Source organism: Callithrix jacchus, chromosome 6 (assembly GCF_049354715.1).
Source record: "Callithrix jacchus isolate 240 chromosome 6, calJac240_pri, whole genome shotgun sequence".
Taxonomy (NCBI): domain Eukaryota; kingdom Metazoa; phylum Chordata; class Mammalia; order Primates; family Cebidae; genus Callithrix; species Callithrix jacchus.
Genome location: NC_133507.1, coordinates 162070427 through 162087629, shown reverse-complemented (window position 1 = coordinate 162087629; position 17203 = coordinate 162070427). Strand labels below are relative to the sequence as shown.

Below are 17203 nucleotides of genomic sequence, written 5' to 3'. Positions count from 1 at the left end.
CCTGTCTCTACAGAAAATGCAAAAATTAGCCGGGCATGGTGCCACACACCTATAGTTCCAGCTACTAGGGAGGCTGAGGTGGGAGGATGGCTTGAGCTGGGGAGGTTGAGGTTGCAGTGAGCCAAGATGGCACCACTCACTCCAACTTGGGAGACAGAGCAAGACCTCATTTTTTTTTTTTTTAAAGCCAGAATATAAGGAAACAAGCATAGAACCTGTAGATATAGATAAAAAAGATATGCTACTCATTTAAATATTAATGTGAAATAGATTAATTCCCAGAAAAATGTCAATTGCTTCAAGAAATAGAGAACTTTCCAGACTAATAAGCATGAGGAAAACGGGGGGTGATAAAGACCCCGGCCCCAGACGCCCAGATGGTTTTACTGTTTCTACCACGTTAGGAAGAATAATTGATTTCTCTCTCAGGCCAGTGGTTCCAGGGAATAGCGAAGGAGGAGGAGCTGCCCGGCTGGTTTCCGCGGGCTGGGGCTGGGAGTGGGCGCCCGTGGCTGTGCACCTGCCGCTGTTACTGCAACGCGCTGGCCTCCAGCTGTGGGGACTGAGGTGAAGCCGGCTCTCCCTGGCGTGTGGATGAAATGGTTAACGGAGGGGCCCTAGGGCAGCGCAGGCCCCTGCTGGGCGCCAGGGAGGCTTAGCCAGGATGCCCATGGCAGGGGCTGGGCTGGGGGGTACCCGGCCCTGAGGGTCAGGGTGGCCCGAGGTCCATGCACCCCCCACACCGCAGTGCGGGGAGGTCCCCGTGGACAAGCCGCCCAGAGGCTTTGTGGAAGGTGCCCAGCCCTGGGCGGTGGAGGAGGGCGGCGGCGCGCACGGAGATGTCACTCAACCCATGGAACCGCGAACGCAGCGCGGCTGGGGGCGGGTGACGCAGGCTGGGGTTTGCTGCGGTGGCCCCCGAGCGGCTTGTGACCTGGGGGTCCAGAGGAGTTAAGCTGGACAGGCCCGGGTGAGGACAATGGGGGCCTGGAGAGGTGGGGCGAGAGGAGGGCGGGGGGTCCCACGGGCCGCGGCGGAGGCGAGGCGGCGGGTTGCATCATCCCGCGGGGCCGGAGCGGGGCTCGGCCACCGCTGCTTTTCTCCGGCGCCCGGGCCGAGGCAAGATGCGATTTCACCGCGCACCTGTTACACCCGGAGCCAGCATCCCTCCCTCCCCCGCCCCGCCCGCCCCCCACGACGCGTCTGTCGCGGGCTCCGGGCGCGGGCAGGTGGACGTTTTACGATTTCACTGGAAAGGGGCCAGGGCGGGGGAGGCCCGGCGAGGGGTCCGCGGGCAAGGTCAGGGGCACGAGGGGCTTCGGGACCGGGCGCTCCGGGTCCCCCCTGCGAGGTCTCAGGGGCGCGCCGGGACCGGGGACGCCGCGTCCGAGCTGAGCCGGCGTCCGCCCCTCACCCTCCGCGGGGCCCGCCGCGGTGTCAGCGGTGACGTCACGGCCCGGCCCCGGCCCCCTCCGTCCCCAGCCCCGTCCCCGCGGCGGCCGCGTCGCCCGTCCCTCTCCCCGCGCGACAAACCAGCTGGCGGCTGGAGCTCGGGCGCCGCGAGCAGCCAACCAGCGCCTCGGGAGGGGCGTGGGGCGGGCCGGGCCGGGGGCGCGCAGCCCGTCACGCGGCGCCGCCGTCACAGCGCAGAGCAGCCGGCGAGCGGCAGCAGCTCCGGGCTCAGGAGCCCGCGCCCTGCCGGTGCCCATGCGGGGCGGCCGCCAGTGACGCCGGAGAGGTAAGGCCGCCGCCGCCCGCCCGGCCTCCCGCGCCCTCGCCCCTCGCCTGCGCCCGCAGCCCTCACCTGCACCCACTGCGCCCGGGGCGGGGAGCTCGGGCCGGCGCCCTCATTGCGGCCGGAAGCGCGGGCACCGCGAGGCTCCTTCCCTTCCCGACCGTCCTCCATCCCCGCAGAGAACAATGGCGAAATTCTGGGGTGTCCGCCCTTCAGGCGCCGCTCGGAAAGGCTCTTTCGCCGCGATCGCCACTGCAGCCGGGCCCTGGGCTCAGGGGGGCGGGGATCGCCTTGGGGAGGGCGCGCCCTGCCTGCGGGATCCGGGGACCCCCGCCCTTCCCAGGCTAACCCGCTCCCCCGGAGAGGAGCCGTCGGCGGGGAGGCGCCCAGACGGCGGGGGAGGGGAGGGGAGGGATGGAGAACCGGGCTGAGGACGCGGACGCGGCACCTGGGAGGGTGAGAGCGCGCAGGGCAGCCGGGCGCGGGCAGCTGCTCTGGTCCCCGGCGTGGGGGAGGGCGGATACTGGAGCCGGGAGCAAAACAGGCAGGCGGGGCAGGGGCTGCGGCGCTGGGGCCCGGCCACCCGCTTTGTCGCACCGCCGGGCTGCCCATCAGCCCCTCCCCCTCCGCGTCCCCTCCCCGGAGACCCCAGCTCCCTTCCAGAAAGACCCAGCATCGGGAGGGGCCGCCGGCGCGCACCGCCTGCGTCTCAGCAGCCAGCGCCCGGTAACAGGTGTGGCCCGGGGCGGGGGAGGGGCTGCGGCGTCCAAGCTCACGGCGCCCGGGCTCGGGTGACACGAGCGGACAGTGGCCGCGGAGACCTTCGCACTCCCGCTTTAAGCTGCACCTCACGCCGACTTCCCCCAAACCCGGGGCACAGCCTTCCGCTGGGGAAGGGCCGGGGCAGCATCCCCGCCGGGAGGCAGGGTCCGCAGGCACCCGGCGCGAGGCGCGAGACCGTGTGCGTGGGTAGGTGGGGTTGGGGGGGGGCCCTGCCGGCCTCAGGGGCGTGGGGGAGGGGACGGAGGGAATGCCAAGTCATGGGGCCTGCTGGGCGCGAGCGCGACGTCGCCCGGCGCGGACCCGATGCGCGCCCACGTCCCCAGGAATAGGGACATTTCCCCAGAGACCGGAGGACCCTCCCCAAGCGGCGGCCCTTTCCCAGGGGTGCCCGCATTGCCGGGACTAAAGGCCTGCAGGGCAAGAGGATTGGATCTTGCGGCTGCGGAGAGGCCTCGGCCGGGTCGCGCAAGGCTGGTACCGGTCTCACCCTGGGGACGCACAGCGCGACACCGAGGTGGGCTCTGCGGGACACGCGGTGGCACTCAGGCTGGCGAGGCCTTTGCCGGGGGACCATGCCAGCGGCCTCGTGGTCTGAGAAGGCAGCAGAGGGTTTGGAGGGGAAGCCCTGGGGTCCAAGGGGGTTGGGGCTGCACCTGCGGCGGCCATTTTGCAGGTGTGGTTGGCCTCAGCGGGCTGTGGAGTGGGGAGTCAGGAGTGGGCAGGTGTGGAGCCTGTGGTGGAGACGGGGCTGGCGGTACAGGGTGTGGGTCGGGCCAGGGCCAGAGCTCAGCTGTGCCCTTGTGTTGAACACACACCGCTATTTAGAGGGGTTCCTTGTTAGGGTGATGGGGTGGTTGAGATGAAGACCCAGGAACCGTCTGGACTGGAGGGACGCAGGCTACTGGCTCAGGTGCCCGGGTGGGGCCAGGGGAGCTCAGCCTTTACCTGGGGTGAAGTCTCCCGAGGGTGCTGGGTCCAAGGCGGGCCTGGATGACCAGCTTCACCCTGGGCTGCAGGTGGATCTGAGACCCTGCGGCTTTCCTCCCCCTGCGAGGTCCACGGGGCCGGGAAACACTGGAATCAGGTGCCAAGGCAGGTTTCCTGGCCCGGCCCAGGGAGGCCCCTGTGGTGGAGCCCACAACATGTCTGCTGTGTCCCAGCCCTGCTCCCTGCCCGCGCCCCCCCTGGGTGCCTCCTTTCCCCTTCCCCCTGGAATGTCCCACAGACTGCCCCATCTGGGGCTCTGCCGAGTCAGCCACTGACAGGAGGAGCCTGGAATTCTGCCCAAAGCCCGGGGATGGTGCTTGGCTAGGCCGAGATTCAAACCGAGGCCACCGCATGGCCACCTGGCCTGGGCCTCGCGGTCCTCACTGCTGTCGTGACTGCTGACCTTGGGCCCACCATGCCCTTTGGGAGTAGGGTAGGGCAGTCCTCCTGTGGGATTTGTGGAGGGTGGAGGGTGAGACGGCTACGTAGCCTCTGGAGAAGGCCCTGGAGAGACTGGGGACGTCTCTTCAGGCCACTTGGTTAGGCCAGCCAAAGCGGGTGAGCTGGGCGGGGCGGGGCCAGGAAGGGAGACATTGCATTGAGCCCTGATCCTACAGAATTGGGGTCTGTGGAGGGGCTGCCAGCATTAGGCAGTTACAATTGACAGAGGCCTGCACATGCCCAGCTGGCCAGTCCCTCAGGCCTGAGACCATCTGTGCACATCTTATCAGTGATCTGCAAGGGACCTGAGCTGCCACCACAGGTGGAGAGGGGAGGGCCTGGGTCACTGAGTGGCTGTGATTGGTAGGGTGAGCACGAGGCTGTCTGCCTTCAGAGTCTGGGGGCCTTTCTAGGACGTTGCCACATTCAGTGTACTTAGGCCCTAAGGACATGGCTCACCCCCCAATTCGGGAGACCAAAGCGACTTGATGTGTTGCCTCCCACTGCCTGTCTCCCCTCCATGCCCAGCAGCATCTCTGAGAACTCTGGGGGCTGGGCTACACCCTGCCCCGACCCTGTCCATGGGTGGCCTGGGTGCCCAGGGACACAGGCAGGCAGCGTGGGTCCTTGCCGGGTTCTGCACCTTAGATGGTGGCCTCGGGCCACAGGCCCATCCCCGCTGGAGGGAGGATTGGGATCCCAGAGCCTTGCATCCTATCCTTTGGCACGGCACCTGGGGGGGGCACGGGCACAGGTAGGGCACAGCGGTCCCACCTGACTAAGCAAGCTTGCTCTTTAGCTCCTGAGATCCACTGGGATCTCGGCCCTCTGACTGGCCTCTCGCCACCCCAGGGCCCCCACCCTCAGGGCTTCGAAAACCCTGGGAAGAGCTGGCTGGGCCTGGCCTGAGAACTGCAGATGGGGGTGCTACAGGGCAGAGGGCACAGTCAAGGTCAGCAGCCGGTGGAGCTGAGCCTCCTGACCCTTGGGCTCCTCCCCAGCCCGTGCTGCAGGCTTCAGCCTCCTGCAGGCCTGGCGCAGTGTGGAGATTGATCTGGATGTGTGGATGTGGGGCGTGGATGTGGGACTCGGTCTGGGGTTGCCAGAATCCGAGGAGGAGGGGCTACTGCATCTCTAAAGCCTCCTCTCCCTGGATTTAATCTCCTAATCCCAGGCCCTGGAGGCCCAGCCCTGACTGCCACGGAGCTGGGGGATTCTGATGGCTTTCGGGGACTCCCGCCTGCGTGCCATCCCCACCAGATTTCAGAATGACCTGAAGTCTAGGTAGGGCAGGCCAGTGCCTGGCTGTCCAGGCATCCCTGCGCCTCTCCTCATCCCTTCCCACAGTGCCCTTGAGGGGGCCAGAGCAGTCATCTGGCCACATACACTTATAGTCACATGCATTCACTTGGACACACACACACACACGCACACATGCACACACACACACATTGCACACACTGACACACATGCACATGTACACACACACGGACACGTACATACACTGACACATGCACACTGACATGCACATGCACACATGCACACTGACATACCACACATACATTCACACATGCACACACATGCACACTGACACACCACACATTCACACAGACATACACACATACATGCTCATGCACACACACCCACACATACATTCACAGAGACATACACACATACATGCTCATGCACACACACCCACACATACATTCACACACTCATGCACACATGCACACTCAGACCCACACATACATTTAGACACACACTCATACACACATACATGCTTATGTATACATGCACTCACACACCCACACATACATTCACACACACACTCATGCACACCTGCACACTGACACACCACACATACACACACGGACATACACACATGCTCATGCACACGTGCACACACACCCACACACATTCACACACACTCATGCACACATGCACACTCACACCCACACATACATTCACACACACATACATGCTCATGCACACATGTATACTCACACACCCACACATTCACACACAGACATACATGCTCATGCACACATGTATACTCACACACCCACACATTCACACCCACAGACATACATACTCAGGCACACATGCACACTCACAGATCCACACATACATTCACACACACATACACATGCTCATGCATGCACGCACACACACACACATACATGTAGATATACACACATACAGTCTCTGCATCCCTCGTCCCTGTCTTTGTTCCTGCCAGGGTTTCTCCTCTGGAGCACTCTCTACCCAACCTAAAACCCCATAGTTTGTAGGCCCCCCTCAAATGCTGCCTTGGCCATGATGCCTGCCGTTGCCGTCGCCCTGACCCTTCAGATTGGCACATAGGTTTCCACAACCACAGGGCTCCGGGCTGGGGAAAAAGACAGGGAGCACTGCTGGGGCCCCTATCCGACGCCACTCCGCACCCGAACAATGGGGACAGCACCGCTGGGTTCAGATCCCACTGGCGGTGGTTGTCCCATTTTCCAGGGCTCCTGAGAAGACCATGTGGCTTGTAAAGAGAGGACTGGGGACTCCGAGGACGGTTGCTCCTTTAGCACTTTCTGCCCGTCCCCCCACCCTTCCCCTCCACCCCCATTGCCCCTGCACTTCTCCACCACCATGGGGGCCAGCATGGTGCCTCACGCCGAGTAAGCACACAGGCAGTGCTCCTCCATGGCCGAGCGGTGTTCTAGCCCAGGTACTGCATTTCTTGGTGGGGTCCAGGGCGAGCTTTGGCCACCCTCTCGGGGGTGGGGAGTCCTTGGGTCTCAGTGTCTCCTGTTCAGAGCCTGGCTCAGGAATGACAGGTACCCCATTCCCTCTGGGCCTCCCGTGGGGCTCCTGAAACGCAGCTCTAGGGACAGGCGTGGCCCTGCCTGCTCCTGCTCCTGCAGGGCTCCGTCCCTGTGGCCAGTAGTGCCAGGAGTGCCTTCAAGGGGTTCCTGCCCCCACCTCAGCCCTGCCACAAACCCTCGGGCAGGCCTCAGTTTCACTCTTCGTCTGGCATCAGCTCGAGCCAGGACGGTGCAGGACAGGGCTGTGATTTCAATGGTCAAGGCCATGGGTTGGGGCTGCCAGGGTTCCTGAGGGGCTGCTGTGGGGCTTGGGCAGGGCCACACTCCATTGCTTGGTGTCACCTGGTCCCCACTGTCCTCCTGCTTCTGGGGCCAGGGCCCCACCATGGCTGCAGGTCCTTGGGGCCTGGGAGGGCTGCAGCCCTAGGACACGTGGTGGCTGCAGGGGCCAGGCCCAGACCAGAGGAGCATGCTTACGGCCCTACACTCTTTGCGTCAGCTCTGTACTTAGGTAGGGTGTTCTCGGTTGGAGTTTTATTTTCTCTTGGTTATCTTTTTTATTTTGGAAACAGGGTCTCACTTTCTCACCCACGTTGGAGTGCAGTGACGCAGTCACAGCCCACTGCAGCCTTGACCTCCTGGGTTCAAGTGATCCCCCTAATTTTTGTAGAGATGCGGTTTTGTCATGTTGTGCAGGCTGGTCTTGAACTCTTGGACTCAAGCAGTCCTCCCGCTTCGGCCCCCCAGAGTGCTGGGATTGTAGGCATGAGCCCAGCCTTTTCATTTTCGTGAATGGGTTTTTTTCCCCTTGATGGCATCTCCAGAAGTGGCCTCTGGCAGCTGCTTGCCATGTCCCCTGGGTTGGCATCTCTGTTTCTTGGACCCTGAGCTGCTTGTTTCTTGGTTTCCTGTCTTGTTTCGCTGGAGCACATCCTTGTGTGACTTCCTTGAAAAGGATGCCTGAGTCCTTGGTGTGTGTGCTTTAGCTGTGTCCTTGCTCTGGGTGGTGGCGTCTGGAGTGCTTCTGTTCCTGAGTGATTTATTTTCCCGGGGACCCTGAGGGCAGGGTCACCATGGCTTTCTGCACCTGGTCACTTAACAGCAGGGTTTGTTGGCAACTTGCCTCTTCTCCCTGGAAGCTTTTCAGATCCTTTTCCTTGGTGTCCTAACTTCATCTGGATGGGTATGAGGGTGGGGTCCGCACCTTTTGGCACTCGGTGGGCCCTTCACGCTGAAGCCAGGGTCTCTTTTTCTATTTGTTTGTAATTTCCTCCCCTTTCATTTTTCCTTTTACCCTGAATTGATGGATTGGTCCGTTTGTTTTCTTTTCTCTTGTATATTCTGCCTCCTTGTTTATATTCTAAAGTCCTTTGGCTTCCCTAGCGGTTTTTTGAAATCTTGTACTTCAGCTCTTACATTTTTCATCTCTAAAATCTTCGCATTTCTAACTGTTCTGTCTCATGGCATTCTGTCCTTGTTTTGAAAATGAGCGTCTTCTTGAAACTCCGCAGGTGTGTGGACAGAGGGTGTGCTCAGCTGTTTTGTGTCTGTTTCGTGCCTGTTCCATGCTTTGCCTGTCCTTCCCACCGGGCCTGTGTTCTGCTGGCGGCTCTGGTCCTTCCCTTTCATGCTCTGTTGTCACACCCGGGGAAGGCCTTAGTTGACCCACCAACTAAGTTAGGGAGTTAGGGAGGCTGTTGGTGGGAGCGGCAGGGCTGCTGCTGTTCACCCCTGAGTGGCTCTGACCAGAGCTCGGTGTGGGGTGCTGTCCATGGCAGGCCCTGGCTTAGGTGAAGGGGTGGGGCGTCTGCCAAGCTGCCCCTGAGTATCAGAATGAGGGGTACCACTTTCTTCAGCTCTCTGAGGGCTTCACTCCTGCTGTGGAGAAAGCCATTCAGCGGCTCACCTGAGGGCACTGGCAGTGACCACCTGAGGAGGGTGGGTGGTGGGGCTGGGGATGAGGGCTTCCATTTTAGCCTCACTTCTCACCGTTGCCTTCCACTGGGTGCCTGAGTTCCCGAGTTGGAGCCCCCTGCCCCTTCTCTGCCCTCCGCAAGCGGCACTGGGGGCTGAGGTCCCAGGAGGCGTCTCTCCCAGGCCCTTTGTTGTTGGGGCTCTCTGGTGGGCTCTAGCTCTTATCTCTTGGAACCTCAGAGTGACTGGTGTGCCTGGCAGTCATTGGATCTGGGGCCCCTTCTCCCTCTCGAGGTGTGGCCAGGACCCTACTCTATGACCGTCAGTTCTAATTCTAAGAAACACCTGCTGAGTTTTTTCTCAAACTCTTGAAGAAGAATCAGTGTTTCAGGGAGCAGCCCATGCTGATGCTTGCTCTGGGCTGGCCCTGTGGGGTGTGCACATGACCTACTTGGGAGCAGGCGGATCCTTGAGGTGGAAGCGGATCTCGAGGTAAAGGTGGATCCTGAGGTGAAGGTGGACCCTGAGGTGAAGGTGGATCCCGAGGTGAAGGCAGATCCCCGACGTGAAGGTGGATCCCCGAGGGGAAGGTGATCCTGAGGTGAAGGCGGACCATGAGGTGGGTGGATCCCGAGGTGACGATGGGTCCCCAGGTGAAGGCAGATCCCAAGGGGAAGGCGGATCCTGAGGTGAAGGCGGATCCTGAGGTGAAGGTGGATCCCAGGCGGACCCCGAGGTGAAGGCGGATCCCAAGGTGAAGGTGGATCCCAGGTGGACCCCGAGGTGAAGGCGGATCCCAAGGTGAAAGCGAATCCCGAGTGAAGGCAGATCCCGAGGTGAAGGTGGATCCCGAGGTGAAGGCAGATCCTGAGGTGAAGGCAGATCCCAAGGTGAAGGTGGATCCCAGGTGGACCCCGAGGTGAAGGCGGATCCCGAGGTGAAGGTGGATCCCAGGCGGACCCTGAGGTGAAGGCGGATCCTGGGGTGAAGGCGGATCCTGAGGTGAAGGCGGATCCTGAGATGAAGGCGGATCCTGAGGTGAAGGCGGACCCCGAGGTGAAGGCGGATCCTGGGGTGAAGGCGGATCCCAGGCGGACCCCGAGGTGAAGGTGGATCCCAAGGTGAAGGCAGACCCCGGGGTGAAGGCGGACCCTGAGGTGAAGGCGGATCCCCGAGGTGAAGGCGGATCTTGAGGTGAAGGCAGATCCCTGGGTGAAGGCTGACCCCAAGGAGAAGGCGGACCCCAAGGTGAAGGCAGATCCTGAGGTGAAGGCGGATCCCAGGCAGACCCCAAGATGAAGGCAGATCCCGAGGTGAAAGCGAATCCCGAGTGAAGGCAGATCCCGAGGGGAAGGTGGATCCCGAGGTGAAGGCGGATCCCGAGGTGAAGGCGGACCCCGAGGTGAAGGTGGACCCCGAGGTGAAGGCGGATCCGTGAGGTGAAGGCGGATCCTGAGATGAAGGCGGATCCTGAGGTGAAGGCGGACCCCGAGGTGAAGGCGGATCCCAAGGTGAAGGTAGATCCCAAGGTGAAGGCAGATCCCTGAGGTGAAGGCGGACCCCGAGGTGAAGGCGGATCCTGGGGTGAAGGCGGATCCCAGGCGGACCCCGAGGTGAAGGCGGATCCCAGGCGGACCCCGAGGTGAAGGTGGATCCCAAGGTGAAGGCAGATCCCTGAGGTGAAGGCGGATCCTGAGATGAAGGCGGATCCTGAGGTGAAGGCAGACCCCGAGGTGAAGGCGGATCCTGGGGTGAAGGCAGATCCCAGGCGGACCCCGAGGTGAAGGTGGATCCCAAGGTGAAGGCAGACCCCGGGGTGAAGGCGGACCCTGAGGTGAAGGCGGATCACCAAGGTGAAGGCGGATCCTGAGGTGAAGGCAGATCCCTGGGTGAAGGCTTACCCCAAGGAGAAGGCGGACCCCAAGGTGAAGGCAGATCCCGAGGTGAAGGCGGATCCCAGGCGGACCCTGAAGTGAAGGTGGATCCTGGGGTGAAGGCAGATCCCAGGCGGACCCCGAGATGAAGGCAGATCCCGAGGTGAAGGCGGATCCCCGAGGTGAAGGTGGATCCCTGGGTGAAGGCAGATCCCTGAGTGAAGGCTGACCCCCAAGGAGAAGGCGGACCCCAAGGTGAAGGTGGATCCCAGGTGGACCCTGAGGTAAAGGCGGATAGTGGGGTGAAGGCGGATCCCAGGCAGACCCCGAGGTGAAGGCAGATCCCGAGGTGAAGGTGGATCCCAGGCGGACCCTGAGGTGAAGGCGGATCCTGGGGTGAAGGCGGATCCCAAGGTGAAGGCAGACCCTGGGGTGAAGGCGGACCCCGAGGTGAAGGTGGATCCCAGGCAGACCCTGAGGTGAAGGTGGATCCCAAGGTGAAGGTGGATCCCCGAGGTGAAGGTGAACCCTGAGGTGAAGGCAGATCCCAGAGATCCTGAGGTGAAGGCCATCTGGGCTGAGCGGGCGCCTCTGTGCTGCAGGCCTTCCAGTAGCTGGTGGGGAGGGCCCAGGGCCTGTGTCTGCCCCGCACTCTCACTCCATGCCTGGTCTCTCCTGAATGCGCCTCAAGCCGAGGCACACTTTGTCATTTGCTTTAGTGCCAGCCCCCAGCCCCCTACCCCAGGGACTTAGCTTTTCCTGTACTTCCTGGCAATGCCCCCACCCCAGGGGGAGGCGGGAACCTAACATGAACCCAGAGCGCTAAAGCCACAGGGGAGTTCCTCCAGGGCTTCCTGGCCTCTGTGCCTGCTGTGACTTGCAGGGTGCGGCCTGGTGCAGCTGGTGGGTCTTCTGCATGCATTTTAACCCAGAGAATGTGTTCTGTTTCCCTCACCTCCATCTCAGGGCCCCTGGCTCGGGGCTCATGGTCTCCTTCTCCTGGATTCATCTCCGGCCAGCCACACCCACGTGGATGGCCACCATCACCAGGCCTTCTTGCCCTCTCCTGCCCTCGGGCCGTCTTCTCCGCTCACTTCCTGTGGGTGCGTCTGGTCTCGTCAGACCCTCAGACGCTCATGGTGCTGGTTCTGTGTCCCCAGTGCAGCTTCTCAGCCTCTTCTTTGCCTTCAGGAAGTCAGCCTGGCACCTCTGGCTTCCTCCTTGCCACCCTTGAGCCTGTGCCCTCATCTCTGGCCACTCCAGCCAGCGTGACTTAACCCCACAGGACCAATTCCCGCTTCTTGTCTCTGATGACTTCCTGCCCCACCTGTCCCAGAGGCTGTCCCTCTTTGCCTTTGAGGGGAGCTCACCCTTCCTTCTGGGCTCAGGCATGGGCTGCATCTGGCGCCGTGGCCCACAAACCCCCGCCTTCTCAGGGCTCAGCTGCTTCAGACCCCCATTGTCAGCTGGGCCTTCGGCCATCAGCCACACCCACAGGCTCTGGCCACCCTTGGGGCCACCTGGTCCCCTCTCAGGTTGGCTCACAGAGAGACTTCTTGAAGATAGTTACATCTTTATTTATTTATGTTTTTTATTATTTTTTTGAGATGGAGTCTAATTCTATAGCCTAGGCTGGAGTGCAGTGGTGTGATCACAGCTCACTGCAACCTCTGCCTCCTGGGTTCAAGCGATTCTCCTGCCCCAGCCTCCCAGGTAGCTGGGACTACAGGTGCCCACCATCTAATTTTTGTATTTTTAGTAGAGATGGGGTTTTACCATGTTGGCCAGGTGGTCATGAGCTCCTGACATAAGTGATCTGCCTGCATCAGCCTCCCGTAGTGCTGGGATTACAGGCAGCTGATAGTTCCGTCTTGGAAAATCGTGTCATGTAATAGCGAGGACATGCAAAGAAGAATACAGAATATTACAGCGAACGGCCACGTTCCCGCATCAGCTTTAGAAATAAGGCATTTCCAATATGCTCCCGCGGGCAGCACTGGCAGAGTGCTCACCGCCACCCGGCATCTCCGCTAACTCATGTCACCCTGGGGAAGAAGAGGGACAGATGGGGCCTGGTGGGAGGGAGGTCCCTCCATGTCACCAAGGCGGGCACGTCGAGTGGCCTTGGTGGTGCCCAGGCCCTTAGACCCCCTCCACGGCCAGCACCGTGAATTGGGTACTGATGGCTCCCAGAGTGTCATGTTTTCCCTGAGTCTGTGGAGTGCTGCTGTGTGTATGAAACCCCGAGGCGGCTGTGGCCGACTCTGCGTGTCTGCATCTTGGATGCGGGGCATTTGGGCTGTTTCCACGCTTTTTGCAATGATCAACAATGCTGCATTTTGATGCATTTCTCCCTTGAATATGAGCCACATCTCCACTGGCAGACTGTGGGGCACGTGGTCTGCAGCCCCTCCAGATGTTACCACATCGCTTTCTAGGTGGCGGCGCTGCCCACGGGTGAACCGTGAAAGTTCCAGTGTCTCTCCCGGGACTGCGCCTGGTGCGCCCCACTTTTAAATGTCGCGATATGGGGGATACACTCTGAAAATATGCTTTCTGAGCTACTGCTGTGGTTGAGTATGTTTTCATGTCAATCGCCAGTTCATATATTTTCGCCCATTTTCTTTTGTGATTTTAAAAATTTTAATTTTTCTCTGTCCTCTGTATAGTCTGCATACAAGTGTTCTCCGCTGGATTCAAGTGTTGCAGATACATTCTCGAGGTGTTTTCTGTGGGTTCAGAAATCCTTCTGGCTGGGCGGGCGGTTCACACCTGTAATCTCAGAACTTTGGGAGGCCGGGATCACTTGAGGCCAGGAGTTTGAGACTAACCTGGCCAAGGTGACAAAACCCCATCTCTACTAAAAATACAAAAAACAAATAAATAAATAGCCAGGCGTGGTGGCACATGCCTGTAATCCCAGTTACTTGGGTGTCTGAGGTAAGAGAAACTCTTACATCTGGGGGCAGAGGTTGCAGCCGAGATTATACCACCACACTCCAGCCTGGGTGACAGAGTGAGATCAGAACAAACAAAAGTCCTTCCCTAGGGGTGGTATGAAGATATCACTCTTCTTTATTTTCTTCCAAAACATTTTTTAACATGAGGTCTTTAATTCACATGGAATTTATTTGATATAAAAAGGTTTCTTCCCATGTTGTGTTTTCCATATTCCAGCCAGTTTTTCTTCCATCGCTGGCTCTGTCGTCGGCCCTCTCCCCCTTGCTCTTTACTTAAAGCTGCCTTTCCCAGCTGTTGAAAGGGCTGTGCTTCTGCAGGTCTGTCCCTGGGGTCCCTTCCGATGCACTCCTGGTGGCCCGTCCCTGGGGTCCCTTCCGATGCACTCCTGGTGGCCCGTCCCTGGGGTCCCTTCCGTTGCACTCCTGGTGGCCCGTCCCTGGGGTCCCTTCCGATGCACTCCTGGTGGCCCGTCCCTGGGGTCCCTTCCGATGCACTCCTGGTGGCCCATCCCTGGGGTCCCTTCCGATGCACTCCTGGTGGCCCGTCCCTGGGGTCCCTTCCGTTGCACTCCTGGTGGCCTGTCCCTGAGGTCCCTTCTGATGCACTCCTGGTGGCCTGTCCCTGTGCCAGTGCAGCCCGACTTCACGCCAGGGCTTCCTGCCAAGGCTCATGGTCATGGGCGTGCCGCGCGCTGCCCTCTGGTCCTGCTCTTTTTCTCTTCCTTCGGACTTGTTATGGATGCTCTTAACGTCTTACTCTACCACATACATTTTTAGAAACAGCTTTTCATGATTCACAAAGGAACTCGAGTTTTCATATGAAATGGCACTGAGTTTTTTAATCCATTCAGGTAATATTAAATGTTTCTAATATACTGAGATTTCTTTTCCATGAATGGTTTATGGTTCTCCATTCATTTAGATTTTCTGCAATGCTTTTGGTAAAGTTCTGCAGTTTTCTCTATAAAGAGTCAGTGACATTTATCCCCAGGTCCTCTGTAGTCTGGATTCTTTACTTACTTTTAGAGACAAGGTCTTGCTCTGTTGCCCAGCCTGGAGTGCACTGGTGTGGTCGTGGCTCACTGCAGCCTTGAACATCTGGGCTCACGGGATCCTCATGCCTCAGACTCCCAGGGAGCTGGGACTCCAGATGTCACCACTACTCCTGGCTGATTAAAAATACTTTTTTTTAGAGATGGGTCTTGCCATGTTGCACAGGCTGGTCTTGAATTCCTGGGCTCAAACAGTCCTTCTGCCTCAGCCTCCATGGTAGCTGGGACTCCAGGTGTGAGCCACTGTGCCAGGTTGGGTTATTTTAAAGGATACCTTAAAATATGTTAATTCTTTTCCTCAGGTATATAAGACTGTTCTTGATTTTTACAACCTTACTGAGCCTTTCTACTAATTCAAATAATTTTTCCATGGATCCTCTTGATTTCTGTGTGGATGAGAAAATGGTCTGTAACTAATGACAGTCTTGTTTCTTTCTTTCAAATTCATGTTTCGTTGTTTGCTGTTTTGTTGTCTTTCTGGTCTGGCTAGAACCTCTGCTACGATGTGAAATGAAAGTGGAGATGGCAGGCGTCCTGGACCTGCTTCTGAGCTCAGAGGAAATGTTCCCACTATTTTACCATTAAGTGTGATGTGTGGGTAGATTTTCAGTAGGGAGCTCTGATGAAGCTCAAAAAGTTTTCTTTTTTTCTAATATTGCTTAGAATTTTGTCACAAATGAGTCGATAATTACGGAATGCTTTTTTAGTATCTATCGAGTGCCTGGTATTCTGTCTTCTTTAATTTGAAGATTTTGATAGTAGCTCCCCTCACGTTGAGCGGTACTGTTGTTCCCAGAATACGCCTGCCTGCAGTGTCCTTTCTATTTCTCGCTGTGTTTTCCAGACTTTTGTACCTATGTCTATCCCTGAGATTGGTCTCTAATCTTTCTCAAACTTTTCTTGTTTACTTCCATGCTAAAATTCTATTAGCGACAGTGACTGAGCTGGGAGTACAGCCGGCCCTCCGTGTCCATGGGTTCTGCGTCCGTGAATTCAACCAGATCAAAATTTTTGGGAAGAAACAATGGTTTGTTTATAGTGAACATGTAGAAACATTTTTTTCCGCTTGTCATTATTCCCTGGACAATAGACTATAGCAACTATTTACTGACACATAGCATTTACATTGTGTTAGGTATTCTAACTAGAACATGTGAGAGGAAGTGTGCAGGTCAAGTGCAGGCAGTACACTGGCTCCTATGCGGACTTGAGCACCCGCGGATTTCGGTCTGTGGGGCTCCCGGGACTGATCTGCGGATTCTGAGGGAGGCTTTTATAGCCTTTGGCAATTCCGTCTCTTTCCTCCGTTCTCCTAAAGAGTTTGTGTAGGACTGATATTACCTTTTAAAAAAACTGTGGTGGAACTCACCTATGAAACGTGTCTGAATCCACTGCCTTTTTCTGTGGGTAGGTTTCTAAACGATTGGATCAACTTCTTCAATAATTGTAGGAAAATGCACGTTTCTGTCGCTTGCTTTTTCTCCTACTTGTCATCACGTTTTCCTGGTTCTTGGCGGGTGTAGCCATCTGGACTGGATGCGACAGGGCGCGCACATTCTAGAGTGTCTGACGTGCACTTCCTGCCTTAGTGTGTGTGGGGCTCTGTCCTGGAGGGTTCTAGAGTGTCTGACTTACACTTCCTGCCTTAGTGTGTGTGGGGCTCTGTCCTGGAGGGTTCTAGAGTGTCTGACTTACACTTCCTGCCTTAGTGTGTGTGAGGCTCTGTCCTGGAGGGTTCTAGAGTGTCTGAGGTGCACTTCCTGCCTTAGTGTGTGTGGGGCTCTGTCCTGGAGGGTTCTAGAGTGTCTGACTTACACTTCCTGCCTTAGTGTGTGGGGGGCTCTGTCCTGGAGGGTTCTAGAGTGTCTGAGGTGCACTTCCTGCCTTAGTGTGTGTGGGGCTCTGTCCTGGAGGGTTCTAGAGTGTCTGACTCACACTTCCTGCCTTAGTGTGTGTGGGGCTCTGTCCTGGAGGGTTCTAGAGTGTCTGACTTACACTTCCTGCCTTAGTGTGTGTGGGGCTCTGTCCTGGAGGGTTCTAGAGTGTCTGACTTACACTTCCTGCCTTAGTGTGTGTGAGGCTCTGTCCTGGAGGGTTCTAGAGTGTCTGAGGTGCACTTCCTGCCTTAGTGTGTGTGGGGCTCTGTCCTGGAGGGTTCTAGAGTGTCTGACTTACACTTCCTGCCTTAGTGTGTGTGGGGCTCTGTCCTGGAGGGTTCTAGAGTGTCTGACTTACACTTCCTGCCTTAGTGTGTGTGGGGCTCTGTCCTGGAGGGTTCTAGAGTGTCTGACTTACACTTCCTGCCTTAGTGTGTGTGGGGCTCTGTCCTGGAGGGTTCTAGAGTGTCTGACTCACACTTCCTGCCTTAGTGTGTGTGGGGCTCTGTCCTGGAGGGTTCTAGAGTGTCTGAGGTGCACTTCCTGCCTTAGTGTGTGTGGGGCTCTGTCCTGGAGGGTTCTAGAGTGTCTGACTTACACTTCCTGCCTTAGTGTGTGTGGGGCTCTGTCCTGGAGGGTTCTAGAGTGTCTGACTTACACTTCCTGCCTTAGTGTGTGGGGGGCTCTGTTCTGGAGGGTTCTAGAGTGTCTGACTTACACTTCCTGCCTTAGTGTGTGTGGGGCTCTGTCCTGGAGGGTTCTAG

The 17203-nt window shown here is 58.2% G+C and overlaps 1 protein-coding gene across 34 annotated transcripts in view; it reads left to right on the top strand.

The window, feature by feature from the left end:
• Nucleotides 1-432: 432 nt before the first annotated feature.
• The window catches only part of KIF1A (kinesin family member 1A), a 119795-nt gene continuing 103024 nt past the window's right edge, over nucleotides 433-17203 (top strand). For 29 of the 34 annotated variants that reach the window (XM_035306300.3, XM_035306299.3, XM_035306298.3 and 26 more), the window contains exon 1: nucleotides 1642-1738. The gene's annotated coding sequence lies outside the window, so the exon portion shown is untranslated. Of the gene's footprint in view, nucleotides 568-884; nucleotides 971-1641; nucleotides 1739-2193; nucleotides 2469-2820; nucleotides 3033-17203 lie in introns of those variants that run through there. The other 5 variants (XM_078328947.1, XM_035306275.3, XM_078328941.1 and 2 more) reach the window with 4 other exon arrangements.